At 37.8% G+C, this 14,742-nt stretch overlaps 1 long non-coding RNA gene across 1 annotated transcript in view; it reads right to left on the reverse strand.

Moving 5' to 3' along the window:
• Positions 1 to 1,668: 1,668 nt before the first annotated feature.
• Positions 1,669 to 14,742, reverse strand: part of LOC131715534 (uncharacterized) — a 40,214-nt gene continuing 27,140 nt past the window's right edge. The window contains exon 3 of the long non-coding RNA XR_009315345.1: positions 1,669 to 3,001. This is a non-coding gene — a long non-coding RNA (uncharacterized LOC131715534). The remainder of the gene's footprint in view (positions 3,002 to 14,742) is intronic.

Below are 14,742 nucleotides of genomic sequence, written 5' to 3' on the forward strand. Positions count from 1 at the left end.
AACTTTTGGGCTTTACCTAAATGATCACACTTTACCATATTGTAAGTTTGAATTTACAGTTTTCATACAGTGTATTGTAATAGTAATGTGATGGAGAAATTCCTGTGTGCATGTGGAATGCTTGTGCTGATTGCATTGCATTAGCAAGACAGTGTGTTTTCAAGATTGTGAATCATGGTGGGATTGCCTAAAAAAAAAAATACCCAAAAAAGACTTACAGAGTGATACAATTACATTTATTATAAAACTGTCAAGCTGCAATACAAGAGATTCAGATTTATTTTTGTAGGGTCTGTTAGTAGGTCAAGAACAAACTGGAGTTAAAAATTGTAAACCTGGAAATATAGTAGCAAAATGCTTAAAAATGCATGTCATACAAGCAGCCACAGAGCACAACATTAGGGAGTTCGCTCACTGGTATAACAATAAGAAGATGTGAGGGTCTCCTGAGAGAAACTAATGAAGGACAAAGCATTCTGTCTCATTATGCTGAGAAAATCGTTGCCTTTCCCTCTAATGTCAGTGCCCTCCACAAGCAGCATGATTACACTCATTACAATATTAGGAATACAGACAACAATGGTGAGATCTCACATGAAAGCAGCTGCGACCAACGTCATCAGTGAGGGGAAAAAAATTAAGGATCACCACCCCCAGGAAAACAAAGAGATTTAATTTTAGTGCTCTTGCCTCTGAACCAAAACAGCCAACCTTTTCAAGGAACACAATGAAACGATCTCCATCATGTGCTTCCACAATTACAAATACCAACCAATGAGAAAGTCACTGCCGATGTGAATGGGTAGATAACCAAAATGTTGGTGTGTAAATAAAAGTTTATATTATTTTCTTGCGCTTGCACGATCGCACACACCTATAACTTCAAGCTGTGACAGAGATTATGGAAAATGTGTGCTACATACCTGCTGGATGCACACCACCATTGGCTGGTCTCTGTGGGTGCAGTGGAATTTCATCCCTAGATACAGTTGAATTTACACTCCAAACATTTGTTTGGTTGCTACCTCTACTCATGTTGAGATTGATTCTTGCATACTTAAAGTCATTAAATCAATGACATGAATGAACAAGAACAAAGACTCCCCATTTTCTGTTAAAGCAGTCTTGCCAAGGTCAAAGCGATCAGATACTCGAGCAAGTACTTCATTATTTCAAACTGTGTTGTCCGCAGTGTAATGAATTGGCATCTCAGCCCATTGAATTGAATGGCAAGGTAAGGGCCGCACAGGAACCGTAAACCATATGGTTAGAAGACGAACACGCTCTGTAGTCGAGAAGGAAGTACAGGCCTCATGCTGATGTAAGTATTATTAACTCATCAGCCACTATGAGGAGATCCATTGCATTCTCCTCCTGCTTAATCAAAGCTTGTTGTTGTGTCTAAACACAAGTACATGTCCACCAAGGCCAACCAACATACATGTGTCAGGGCCCTCTATACTGTTAATTCCACGTAAGTATAAGTTTTTATAATTATCTTTATAACCCACAAGTTGTTTTGGATTTCGAACGGACCACCCGGACCTTCCCAATGAGTGTACAGGAACCACACAAACAGGTGAGTAAAATAATGATTTCTTTATTACAGAAAATTAGACAATCAAATACAACTAATTTTATAAGACAATGTACAAACTCCTCCCCCTTTCAACCACCTTGCACATTATTTTCATACAAAACCTATTCTAAAAACACCTAAAACTGTGCACTAAGTAAAACCACTAAAACCTTCCATAAAACATTATTAACATGCTACTGGTGACTTCAGAGGGATATTAGTATTACAATTATTAAACTCCATACAATATATTACCACAACACAGTCCTGAACAGTATAAGTCACAGTTTGGTGAAACGATAGTTACAGTATATTCACCTGGGCCTCAAAAGGCCTTGAAAAAAGTCAGTTTGTAGGTCCTGTACTTATTCCAAGTCACCTAACACTGTCCCAGTAGAAACGCCAACAAGGAAAGGTAAGTTTGAAGGTGACCGATTGTGACAGGCTGGCTTTAGTGATGACCTCAGACCAGAAATGAACACACAGCACTGCGAGTGAAAATAATGAATGAAAGCGCTGTTATTATTATTATTATTATTTATTTCTTAGCAGACGCCCTTATCCAGGGCGACTTACAATTTTTACAAGATATCACATTATTTTACATACAATTACCCATTTATACAGTTGGGTTTTAACTGGAGCAATCTAGGTAAAGTACCTTGCTCAAGGGTACAGCAGCAGTGTCCCCTACCAGGGATTGAACCCACGACCCTCCGGTCAAGAGTCCAAAGCCCTAACCACTACTCCACACTGCTGCCCTGTTAATAAACTGTTGCGCGGTTTATTATAAATAAAAGGTTTAAACAAACAGAAGACAGGACACAGCACTTTACGCCAAAATAAATACATAAACAAAACGGACTAACATTAACAAACGGTGGACGGACAGACACACAAACACGGTGAGTTTAAATAAACAAACAAGTATCGTGCTGGTCCTACCAGTACGCAATAGCAATTGTTATCTTTTTATTTCTCCTTCTCTCTCTCCCGCTCTCCACTCACCGAACACACAACCCAGAGTGAGTAAAACTTGCATCTATATATACTGTTGTGCCAGGATTCAATTACTAATTAATTATTCACTTGAATCCCAGCTCGTGAATTAATTATGTGCAACCTCGTGCTCACATATTAAATACTTTAAATGCATGTGAAGTGCAATCCCGTGCCTAAATACAATTATACATTTTTAAACACATGTGAAACACAGACCTGTTTATATCCCGTGTACCAATGCCTATACACCAACATTAACACACCACACGCAACATACAACACAGAAATGCACACAGGGGCACGGGAAAATTGCCACACCGATCCAAGAACTTCCTAATCCATTGGTTTGTCCCGGTGTGAGGCTTGTATTTAGCTCCCTTCAAGCTCGGTACCCCCTCTCCAGCACCACGACTCAGGATCCTGCAACGGAAGAACAAACAGCACTTGATCTCCATACTCCCTCTGTGTCCCTGGTCTTTCACTATGTACACCATGATCTCAGCCCTCCCTACTCTAATTTGCTCTTCTGACCCGGCCTCTGGTACTTAAGTAGGGTAGGACCTTGCGCCTCGGGTGTGTACAGGGAGCTGGCAGTCCATCCCTTGGTTGGAGCCTGTTTGCTCCTCCGGGGAGTCAGTCATGGAGGGAGGTGCCTTGAAGGGAAGCAGTACAACACCTTGTCATAAACCACAATTAATAATGATAATCTAAATATTTCTGCCAAGTGTCTTTACTTCTGAATCATTTGTCAAATGCCACATGGTCCTCTGTGTAATAATATTAACAACCTTCTTTTAATTAGAAAGCGCTGCTTCAACAGTATAATTCAAGGATAAATACATAGCTTTGCTATCAGTTCCTGACCGGTCCTTCCTTCCATCAGGCTGCCGTGTCTTTATCCTTCTGTATTGCCTTAAAGGCCTGGTCACACGGGCAACTTTTGTCGAGGGCAACAAGAGGAACACATTTGTTGCCTGCGTGTTGTCTTGCAGTTTGCGGTGGTCACACAAGAGACAAGCCTGCAGTCGATAAGCTAGCAACACACAGGCAACAACGCAATGCAAACCAATCATAATCACGTTTTTGTCACGAGATGTAAACATGCTACGAAGGAAGACTATGTACTAATTACATTATAACAAACCTGTAGTTCCTTCTCCATTAGTGGAATTATTTAGTTAGGTCTACATATTTAATATGCCAAACATAAAGAATGTTTTCAATACTGTACTTTTAATTCTAGGCTTTAGAGAGCAAGAAGGCAGATCTGAGATTTTTTTTAAAACAAATGTCACTTTGTTTACTGTTAAAATGAAAGGGGGTTAATGTAGGAATGACAGGAATACTGCATACATGGAAAATTTATTTAAAATAAAACATATTTTTAAATATATGCTACACGTGTATTTTATTATTGTAGAATTTTAGTCATAGTTATTGTAATCGTGGACATTAACATTCGCTTATCCACATACACACTGTATTGCATATCTATAGACTACATATAATTAATTGGACGAAATGCTGGAATCAGAATGTATGTGTAGCAGGGCAGCAGGAGAGAGCCCTGCACACTATTAGAGGGGGCAGGGCAAAGCCCTGCTTGTATATATGTTTTGTAGTATTATTATTATTATTATTATTATTATTATTATTATTATTATTATTATTATTATTATTGTGATTTATTTCTGCATATAAATGATGAAAAAAAGCTGTGCGTTTTGTTTTACTGTTTGGCAGCAGGGATGGGGCAGCCCCATCCCACAAAACCCTGTGCAGAAGGTGACCCAAGTTAATTAATTGGTTAATTTGTTGCTAATCGGGAGATGGTCACCAGTATAAAAGCCTGCAGTTTTCTGGGCTCTGGGTGGGTGTTCGGAGGAGAGAACGAGAGATCGAGAGAGCGAGAGAAGACAAATCGAAAGTAAAAGAAAAATATAAGGATCAGTGAAGGCAACTGCCCAGCCTGACCTGAGGTCTATAATAATAATAAAAACTAGCGCCGCAGTGCGCTTGGCACCCGAGCACCTCTGAGTCTGTTTCAGTTCCTGTTTCTGGCCTGACGTCACCAGTGTCACAGTATCATATACGCTGTCTATCTGACGTTATGGTCTAGCCTTATCGTCATGTGACACTACTATCAAATTTGATTGGCTGGTATTGAAAATGTTGTCCTTGTGTTGCCTGAAAAACATTCTATGTCGCCGGAATGTTGCCTGGGTATTGCCTAGGGTCGCCCCCTTAATGCTGTAGCCAGTGTGACCAGGCCTTTAGAATTCCAAACAATCATTGTTGTTTACAAGCCAGATCCGTCTGTCAAAATGTCTGACTTCCTGTGTCCTCTGTTCGTTTTCCCCTGGAACCACACACTCTCCTGTACTTTTGGTTCCCTTTTTTATAATGGACTGTCAATGATAGTTAATTGGTGCAAAGTGAAAACACCTGGCTGGGAATGGGACTGATTTCTCCTTCTATTCACCAGTGCGCAACATAATGTGCGCAACACCAATTAGTCACTCATGACACATGCTATAGCTTATAATGCAAATAACACATTTTTAAATATACAGGAAGCATTCACATTACTGTTTTTTAGAAGGTGAATTATACTTAGGGCTTCTGATTTTCGGTTTTAATTGATAAAACCCGATAAAACACCCCCGATACAAAAAAAATGAAATCCGTGGATAGCCAATAAACACCGGAAAAATTGTGGAAATGGTTAATCAATTCATGGTGACTTTACCCTTTTCCCATTAAAAAATAAAACCTACTACAAAAATAATAATAAATACATTTCCCAGTGCTGCAGGGCAATGTCCCGCAGCACTGGGAATCCTGACTTGCATCTATCATTGATTCATTCTGAATACTTTAAACCCGCCCCAACTACTGAGTGACAGCACATTCCTACATTTCTATTGGAGACTGCGCTTGTGAGATTTAAAACAAGATTACAATCAGGATGGAGGCTTGTTAGCGGGATTTAAAGCTGTATTACAGTTAAGAAACAGAGGATTTAAAATATACAGTAATTGTGGCGAAATGTACAAAAATGCCTACACACAAAAAACCCAGAAGAATGTGCCCGTGACCATGGCAGAAGTGTGGAGTAGTGTTTACGTCTCTGGATTCTTGACCGGAGGGTCGTGGGTTCAATCCCAGGTGGGGGACACTGCTGCTGTACCCTTGAGCAAGGTACTTTATCTAGATTGCTCCAGTAAAAACCCAACTGCATAAATGGGTAATTGTATGTAAAAATAATGTAATTGTATGTAAAATAATGTGATATCTTGTAACAATTGTAAGTCACCCTGGATAAGGGTGTCTGTTAATAAATAAATAATAATAATAATAATAATAGGGATTTTGTTGTGGAAGACAGCAAAGGAAAGAAGGTACAACTTAAGTGTGTAAGTACTGTCGAGTTACTATTATACATATTTTGACAGAAGAAAAAAAATGCTCAAGCATTTTGAAAAGTAACCGAAATCACAAATTTCACACAGTATATCAAAAACGAAAGCCCCGAAAGAAAAACAGTGCTAAATCGGTGGAGTGTGAAGCAGCGCTCTGCCGCGGCACAAATTTTACCCCATTATGAATGTATTAACTGGCCTAAAATGAATGAGGCACGGCGTAAATTGGCACATTTAAATCTAAATGCGCTGCACCGGTGCTCAAAATAGGCTACCTCTAGCACAGATTAGCATACTAATCTGAAAAATAGCGCCTCTCCTCCAAATGGGCTACCTTAATTGAATAGGTAGGTAGGTCATTTGGAGAGGCAGAAATGACAGTTTAAAATGGGCTAACCTGTGTTTAAAAGAAAATGTACAGGTTTTAACCCACTAAAGCCCAGGTAGCTCATCTGGAGAGGCAGAAATGACCCGTGTTGACTAAGTGTCTTGACTTTATATTATATTATTATTATATGACAGATAAAACCAAATATACAAAATGAAAAGGATAACTTAGTGATCCAAGTTTATTATACGACAAATACAAACAATTGTACATAATGAAATTATCGCTGGTATTGAGCTATAATTTCAGGGAGATCAAAAAGGGTAATGTAGACCCTAAATACTCTCCCTTCTTCTCAGTACTCCCCCTCTGTTCCTGGGTTGTTCAGGAAAGTTAGGAGCCTGTACTCTCCATCATAAGAAATACATTATGACTGCTTCCATAATGCTCTTTCCTATCAGCTGCTTTCTGACTTCTTCTGTGCGCCCAAATAAGACCAATTTGAAATCTGACTTATTTGTGGACCCTTTTAGAGCCAGCGCAGCTGTTCTGCCGCTTCATAAATCTTGCTATATAGAAATAAAGATAGTATTATTATATTATAACTGGCAAGAGCTGTTGTTTTACATTGTGCTTCACTATCCAGCCCCTTTAAAGCTAAACTTGTGAAGCAGGGTTTGATGAAGATCTATAAATGTATGTTTAAACTAGGCTATATGCACTACACATTTAATTATTATTATTATTTATTTCTTAGCAGACGCCCTTATCCAGGGCGACTTACAATTGTTACAAGATATCACATTATACATTATTTCACATTATACAGATATCACATTATTTTACATACAATTACCCATTTTTACAGTTGGGTTTTTACTGGAGCAATCTAGGTAAAGTACCTTGCTCAAGGGTACAACAGCAGTGTTCCCCACTGGGGATTGAACCCACAACCCTCCGGTCAAGAGTCCAGAGCTCTAACCACTACTCCACACTGCTGCACACATGCATTTAATGCATGTTTTTCAGTGTGGTCAAAGTCGTCTCTACGCTACTGTATTGTACCTAGCAGATGGAAAGGAAACACGCTGGATATACAGGTATAGACAATAATAAAATGCTCAAAATGTACTCAGTTTTATTTTACTATTTTGTTAATACATGAGAGGTCAGGAAAAAAAAAAAAATGAAAATGTAACTTTAATAGTTACCCATTAAGTAGAAAATATTGATACTAAGCATGTTGGTCATGGAACAATCATCCATCACCTTTGCAAAGTCACTGTCAAGTTTATGCACATTTCTTGGTCCATGTTATGTTGATCAGGCTATAAAACCATACATTTCCCCTTTTAACTACTTATTTTGATTTATACAGACTTGAAATGTACTTATGAGGGCAATAAGTTAACAGTGTACAAGATACATTTACAGGCATTGCAAACAAAAAGTTCATCTGTACAAAATGGTTAGTTATAAGCCTTAAGAACAAAAATCCTTTTACTACAAGATGAAGAGATCACTCTGGCTATCTCAACCATACATGGACAACTAGACCATTATAATGCATTGAGCACACATTTTTTTTGGACTTTCATAATCAGTTGGGCAAATTGATCTATGGTACAATTTCAGAATTTAGAATGAAATAAATTGCTTTGTTCATTGCCAGCACACTTAGTGTACCTCCCATAACAAGGCTTTCTACACTTAAGTGCAACTGGAGTCTAGTTTAAAAGTTAGTTTGTAAAGTTGTTGAATTTGTGGTTTGCTTTCTAGATTAAATTGATAAAAAAAAGAAAGGCAAATTGGTTCGCAGCAGTAGAAAAAAATGCAATTCCTGACAAGTACTGTGCAATAATTAAAAGCAGCATCTTCCTGTTACTGTTTGGTTTCAATCACAATGGGCTTGACAGAAAAGCTAACAGCAGAGGGTGGTTGCTTTGCAGGTGCATCCAACTGCAGATTTAATGAACAATAGTCTCAAAAGTGTATCGCTGCATGGGCCATTCTGGAGAACAGATACGCTACAGACACCCAACAAACAATGAACAGACACCCTCCTATAATTATGTTAAATATCCTTGTGACTTATTAGTAAAAAAAAAAAAAATTAATAATGGGGGGGTGGGGGGTCATTTTGTCATTCACAGTATGTTCAGATTATTCTTTTCTGTAAAAGTATGTAAAATGCCAGACATAGTCCTATTTAGAGATTTAAAGGACAGTGATATTTAGGTTCACCAACGTATAGATCAATTGAAAGGAACCCTGTGGCAATGTGCCCCGCCCTTGTGTGCATATTATGTGGTGTATGTTGCGTGCGTGTGTTAATGTTGGTGTATAGATTGGTACACGGAATATAAATGGGTCTGTGTTTCACGTGTGATTTAAAAATGTAGATTTGTATTTAGGCACGAGGAGGGCACAAATCACTTCACGTGCTGGTTAAATGTAATATGTGAGCATGGGGTTGCACAGAATTAATTCACGTGCTGGGATTCAAGTGAATAATTAATTAGTAATTGAATCCCAGCACAACAGTATATATAGACACATTTTCTTTCACTCGGGGTTGGGTGTTCGGTGAGTGGAGAACGGGAGAGAGAGAAGGAGAAAGTAAAACCAAGTAAAGTAAATAATAAGTGTTTTCACTCACCGTGTTTGTTCGTCTGTCTGTTTAAGTGTAGTACGTTTTGTTTATCTGTTTTATTTTGGCGTATAGTGCCGTGTCCTGTGTTTTTGTTGTTTCAAACCTTTTATTTTCTGTGCTGTTTATTAAATGCTGATCGAAAGCATTCGCTCTGCTCCACCAAACCACAAGTCTCTGTCTGTTTATTTCCTGCTTCTGGTCTGACGCCACCCACTCCGGCCGTCTTTGTGACAAACCCATAGAGGAGATTCGTGTACATGACATTATGTATTGTGTCCTGGGTTTTGGAATGGGCATCATTAATCATTGTATAAGGCCACAACCATATTGCCTGGTGTTAGGAAGCGTAGGTTAGGATCAGCTTGTCTCACGGTAGTGGTTATGCAATAACCACACTTCCTGGGAAAGGTGTATTATGCCACATGAGAGTCTGAGAGTTGGAATAGCTTTGATATCAGTCCTGTTTGTTTCCATCAGGAGCACACCATGATCAAACCAGTTTGAACTGGCCCCTGTTAGAACTGCAGACCTGCAGAAATTGTAAAATAACTACTTGAAAGAATAAACAGTTTGTTTCTAGATCCTTGCCTTAGGTATTCATCAGGCTGACTGCCCCTTGTCAACTCTTCAGGAATCCCCAAACGCATTGTGTTACCGGGGCATGTCTAATATATTTAAATTAGACACAGTAATAAGTAGCTTTATGACATTTCTAAAGTACTGAATACTGTACCTACGGACACATTATGAAATATATGTATTTTAAATGTTTTAGGCATTTTGGTTTTCTGTAAATAGAACTAATTTAATCACTAATTTGTTGTTGGACTTTAAGTTTTAACTTTCTGGACTGCTGCTTCCTTATAACTGTAATTTAAAACCAGTACACCGTAAACTGATGTAAATTGTTGGAACAATTAAATGTAAGTCCTGTTTAACTACACTATTTATAATTTCATCACAGAATAAAAGTGAATAAGGTGCAATTGAGAAAACTCAATTTCACAGTCTTTCAATTCATGTGTAATACATTGGATTTGCCAAACTTTTTTTTTTTTTTTTTTACCGTACTTCTCCTCTACTTCACCTTTTTATTGCATCTATCAAAACCTGAGACACCGAAGAGATTAAGTTGTTATGAATCTTTTTAGAGGTACCCGTGAATACTGTGGCTATTGACAAATGATTGCTTAACATGTTGTCATAGAAAGTATCAGAGAAAGTAATTCCATATAATTACCTCTATTTGAGGAATTGGTGCCGTCATTGTGCCAGTTCCCCTACGCTTCTGTTTATCCATTTGAACATCAATCCGGGTTTGTCCAAAAGTTTTGAGTGTTACAGTGGCTCGCTAGTGACTCTGGGAACGCTCATATTTTTGTGCTGACTTCATTAGATATCCTTAGATCGCTGTAGCCAGTGCTGTTCCATATCGCCTTTTCTGTACTGTATTTTTTTTCTTAACTGACAGCTACCGGTAAGCCATGGACACCTTTTAATAATTTAAATTTTGGAAGTGGCGAGTATATTCCTTCCCTTCCTGTGTCGGTTTGGGTATTTGTGGTATATATCTCATTGTCTGATGACATTTAGTTTTTATTTGTACAAAAGTAAATTCAAATATTACTTAAACTTTCTCAATATAATTCTCTATAATGCTTTATAATAAGCAGCATCGCACAAAATTCAGCTATTACACCCCTTAGGACCTTGCATATTTATGTCCCGCCTCTGCTCACTCATGATTGGACAGCTGCAAAACCAGGGCAGATCTTTGACTCTCCCATTGGTTAAACTTACTCAAGACCGTCAGCCGAGGCAGAGAATACCTTCAACTGTTTATGTCCCGCCTCCGCTCACTTATGATTGGACTGCTGTGGAGAAAATGCAGATATTCTATTGGTTGGTTTTATTTTATATACAAAAATAAAATTCTGCACGATTAAATTGTAAAAAAAAAAAAAGAATCTGCGATCAACTCTTTAGTTAATTAATCGGTCCGATTAATCTGTTAATTGCAGCAGCCCTAACATACTGTATATATGCACTAATATTCTGTTGCAGAAAAAAAAATTATTATGTTTTTTATATATAATGTTTTGTGATGAGATTCAAGAATAAATCAAAGCAAAAAGAGAGGTCAGATAGGATTGATGGAGCTGAAACTATGGAGTCAGTCAAAAGCACTGAACCTTGAACAGGAAACGACAAGAGTAACATGCAGATAAACATTTGTTTAGAGAAACCACTTGATTGCTTGCAATGCTTGAAAACACTGGCTTCATTTATCTACCAAGAAAATATATTTACATATATGTTATTACATTGGAAAAGTAAATGAGTGATAAGCAATGAATAGATCTGACATATTAGTTTGTGCAGGTGCTGCTCTTATTTTTGTGTCTGTTTGCATAGCTAACAAGCGCCTGACAAGCAGGGACTTTTTTCAGCTACACCAGAATGTTTTATTCATTAATCTACTAAGAAAACATACGCAGCTATTTCAATATCAAGATTTTATTTTTCTTAGTCATCAAACCTGCTACAAAAGGTTTCTTTATAGACAGCTGGATCTTTGACACAGTGGTCTTTAACACTGATTTCCTTCCAGAGTGTAGCTCAGTAATGCCATGCTAACTTATGTAGATTCAAAGTGAACAAGCATGCATGCTGGTGAGCAAATTAACACTTAAACATTTAATTCACAGTTTGAGCATTTTTTATATTAAAATGTTACATCATTTCACTCAAAAAAGGGTGAGAAATGTGGGGTTTGTCAGTCATCTCTTTATTTTTCTCTTGAGAAGAGTGATGGAATGTAATGGCCTCTGCATAAGTGTGGAGGAAGTACAGCAGTACTTAAGAAAAATGACAAATAAAAAAAGGTAAACCTGTAACTGTAAATAAACTTCATTAAATTGTTCTTTTTTCATTTGAATCTTCTTTTTTCTTTGTTAGTATTTTATTTTTGCTTTTTGTTGTTATACATATAGGGCTCTATGTATCATTGGTTTTTCTTTCATATCTTGCCTTTTCGTAGGTTTTTGTGACTTCGTAGACCTACCTGCGATGTATTAAAGTTTAGTTACGACTGTTTCAAACTACTTTCGTATGCAAATGTACGAATCTCATTATAATATCGATTTCGCGCTTACCCTTAATGTATTATCATTTTTTTCCTGATTTACGACTTCGGTTTGTGCCTGTTATTTTACACATGCCTCTCACTGGCGTAAATTCAACAAGCTGTTCATAAGTGAAAATTCCTGTTTAAATGTTTCCGGGCTTTTAGTTACTTTAAAATAAAGCACCTTAAAATATAAAAGAAACCACAAAAATAGATATTATTAATAGTCTATATTAAACAACACTGGCAATATATACATTTTGTTTTGGTTTCTTTTATATATTAAGGTGCTTTATTAATGAAGGGAAGCACGGCTTCTCTTGGCTCCTGTCTCACTCGGCCATTGAAAGGTTTTCTTTGCTTTATCTGGAGAAAAAACGACTAGAGACCTGTGCTTGATGTCTTTATGATGTCCGACATCGGACTGGATAGGAATAATTGTAATGTCAGACCTGGTCCGACATAGGACCTGAAAGGGTTAATAATATGAGGAGAAGGCTGGGCAGGCAGGTCCTGCAGCAGCTGCGATTGGTACACAGTCAGCAGACCAGTGGTGCTTGCTAGTCTTGCTGCCAGTGCCCCCGCGCTATATGCCCTTTTTAAGTGCATCTCCTACACTATTTATTTGGGCATGAGAAGTCACGGGACAGTGTTGAAAGAGTCGGAGTCTGCACTAAGGCAGCCACTGCAGAATCAACGGGAGGGAAATGCTGGAGCCCCAGCTTCTCCATGTCCTGGAGGGCATACAATGCTTCTGGAGCAAGTGGGCGCTGATGCTGGGCTGCCCCATGAAGACTGCATCTCCTCCAAAAAATCCGGGAGGACCGGGAGGGGCTTACAGCGTTCTGTAGTCGACACTGAGTTTTCAAAAACCGATCGGCTGACCTGGGTCTCCTCAGTCTAAGAGATCTGGACCTGGAATCTGTGCACTACATAATTAATTATTGCAAAGCTTCTTCAACTCACTTGAAGAGCAGGATTTGAAATCTCAGGCATTATTTGCGCATGGTTATTTTTTATGTATTTATTTTTTTTGCGCATGGTTATTAGAAACGGTGAAAAATTGACATTCAGCTAAAAGTGGGGGTGGGGCGATAGTTCAAACATGGGCATTAACTCAGCAGAATCCGGTAAACACAAAATGAAATCTTTTCTTATCAGTAATTAATTATGTAGTGCACAGACAACTGAAATACGCTGAACAGTATTTACTTGCGTAGCCTACTGTATGTACTGAACTTTTTCCCTTTACACAACTAAAATATACATAGACTCAAAAAAGTTTTCTGCAATATTCTTAAATTAACTTGCTTTTGGGATATTAATTTGTTAAGTGTGTTCATAGAATTATATTTTCACTCATGAGCTGTAACGAATGCATGTGTACTGCGGGCTAGGCTTTGAGATGCACATGTGTTTTTTTATATAAACGTTTTCGTACTACCTTTTGTACTTGATAACATCAATTTAAAAATCCAATTGATGCCTATGATTAATACATTTTGTGACTAATTTGAAGATATTAATATGTTCCAATATGTTCCAATATGAACCAAATTGAGTTATTAATCAAATTGATTAATCCTGCTACATAATTGATTTATTTAAATGTTTGGATAGACTGTTACTTGATTGAGTACTGTCTTGTTAGAATTTGTTTTTTTGACCGATTCAGATTTTGTTGCTAATGTATTTATTTTCAAAAGGTTTTCTTTCGGTGCTGCAGCAACGCTACACTTTTCTTTTTCTTTTCTTTTTTTCCTAGCACCGGCACTGGTCCCAATGAATTTATTTAGTTAGTTGTTTCTTTCCATGTTTCATTTCTTAATGTTTTTTGGCCCTGCAAAGTGTTAAATAATATTTCCTGATTTTTTTCCATTTCACTAACAGGTCAATTTCGTCTTTGTGGAAATTTGTTTTCCTTTTCTTTTTGGCCGGTACCATCATTTCATCAAGGCCGGAGTCTGTAGAAGCCGTAGCTCAATCCTATTATATTTGCCTACTTCTTCTTGTTCCCTATGTCATTCATTTATCTTTGCCAGAAGGAAGTTCTAAATCTTGACTTTCAGTGTTGTGAATCTATTTATAATGAGATACAAATTCTGATCTCTCCTGTATAATGAGCAGTAATTTATGCTGTTAGTAAACTTGAGGTGATATTTTGGTGGTAGTTCATGAAAAAGAGCTGTTTAGTACATTGCACGCAAAAATTCTACAAAGGACGGAGGCTATGAATTCGCCGTATTTACGAACACATAAGTAATATTAGTACATAGAGCCCATAAAGAATACATAGAATGCCGTTTCTCCCGAGGCCCACAGTTTGGGAACCCCTGGCCTATGGGATGCCAGTAGTTCTCATAAAACATGAAGCTTAATGTTAGTGGTTATTCACAAAACAGAAACTGTCAAGGTTTGCCCAAAAGCAAACTAAGCTTACATTTTTCAAGAATTGTATTAGCTCCAAAAAAACATGTCAGCCATTGTGACAGGCTAGCTGCAGGGATGACGTTAGGCCAGAAAGAATCACACAGACAGACAGTACTGGGTTGAAACTGAAGTGCAATGGCTGCGCTCAGTGTGTTTAATAAACAAACAAAAATAAAAGGTTGAACAAAACACAGGACACGA

Source organism: Acipenser ruthenus, chromosome 3 (assembly GCF_902713425.1).
Source record: "Acipenser ruthenus chromosome 3, fAciRut3.2 maternal haplotype, whole genome shotgun sequence".
Lineage (NCBI taxonomy): Eukaryota > Metazoa > Chordata > Actinopteri > Acipenseriformes > Acipenseridae > Acipenser > Acipenser ruthenus.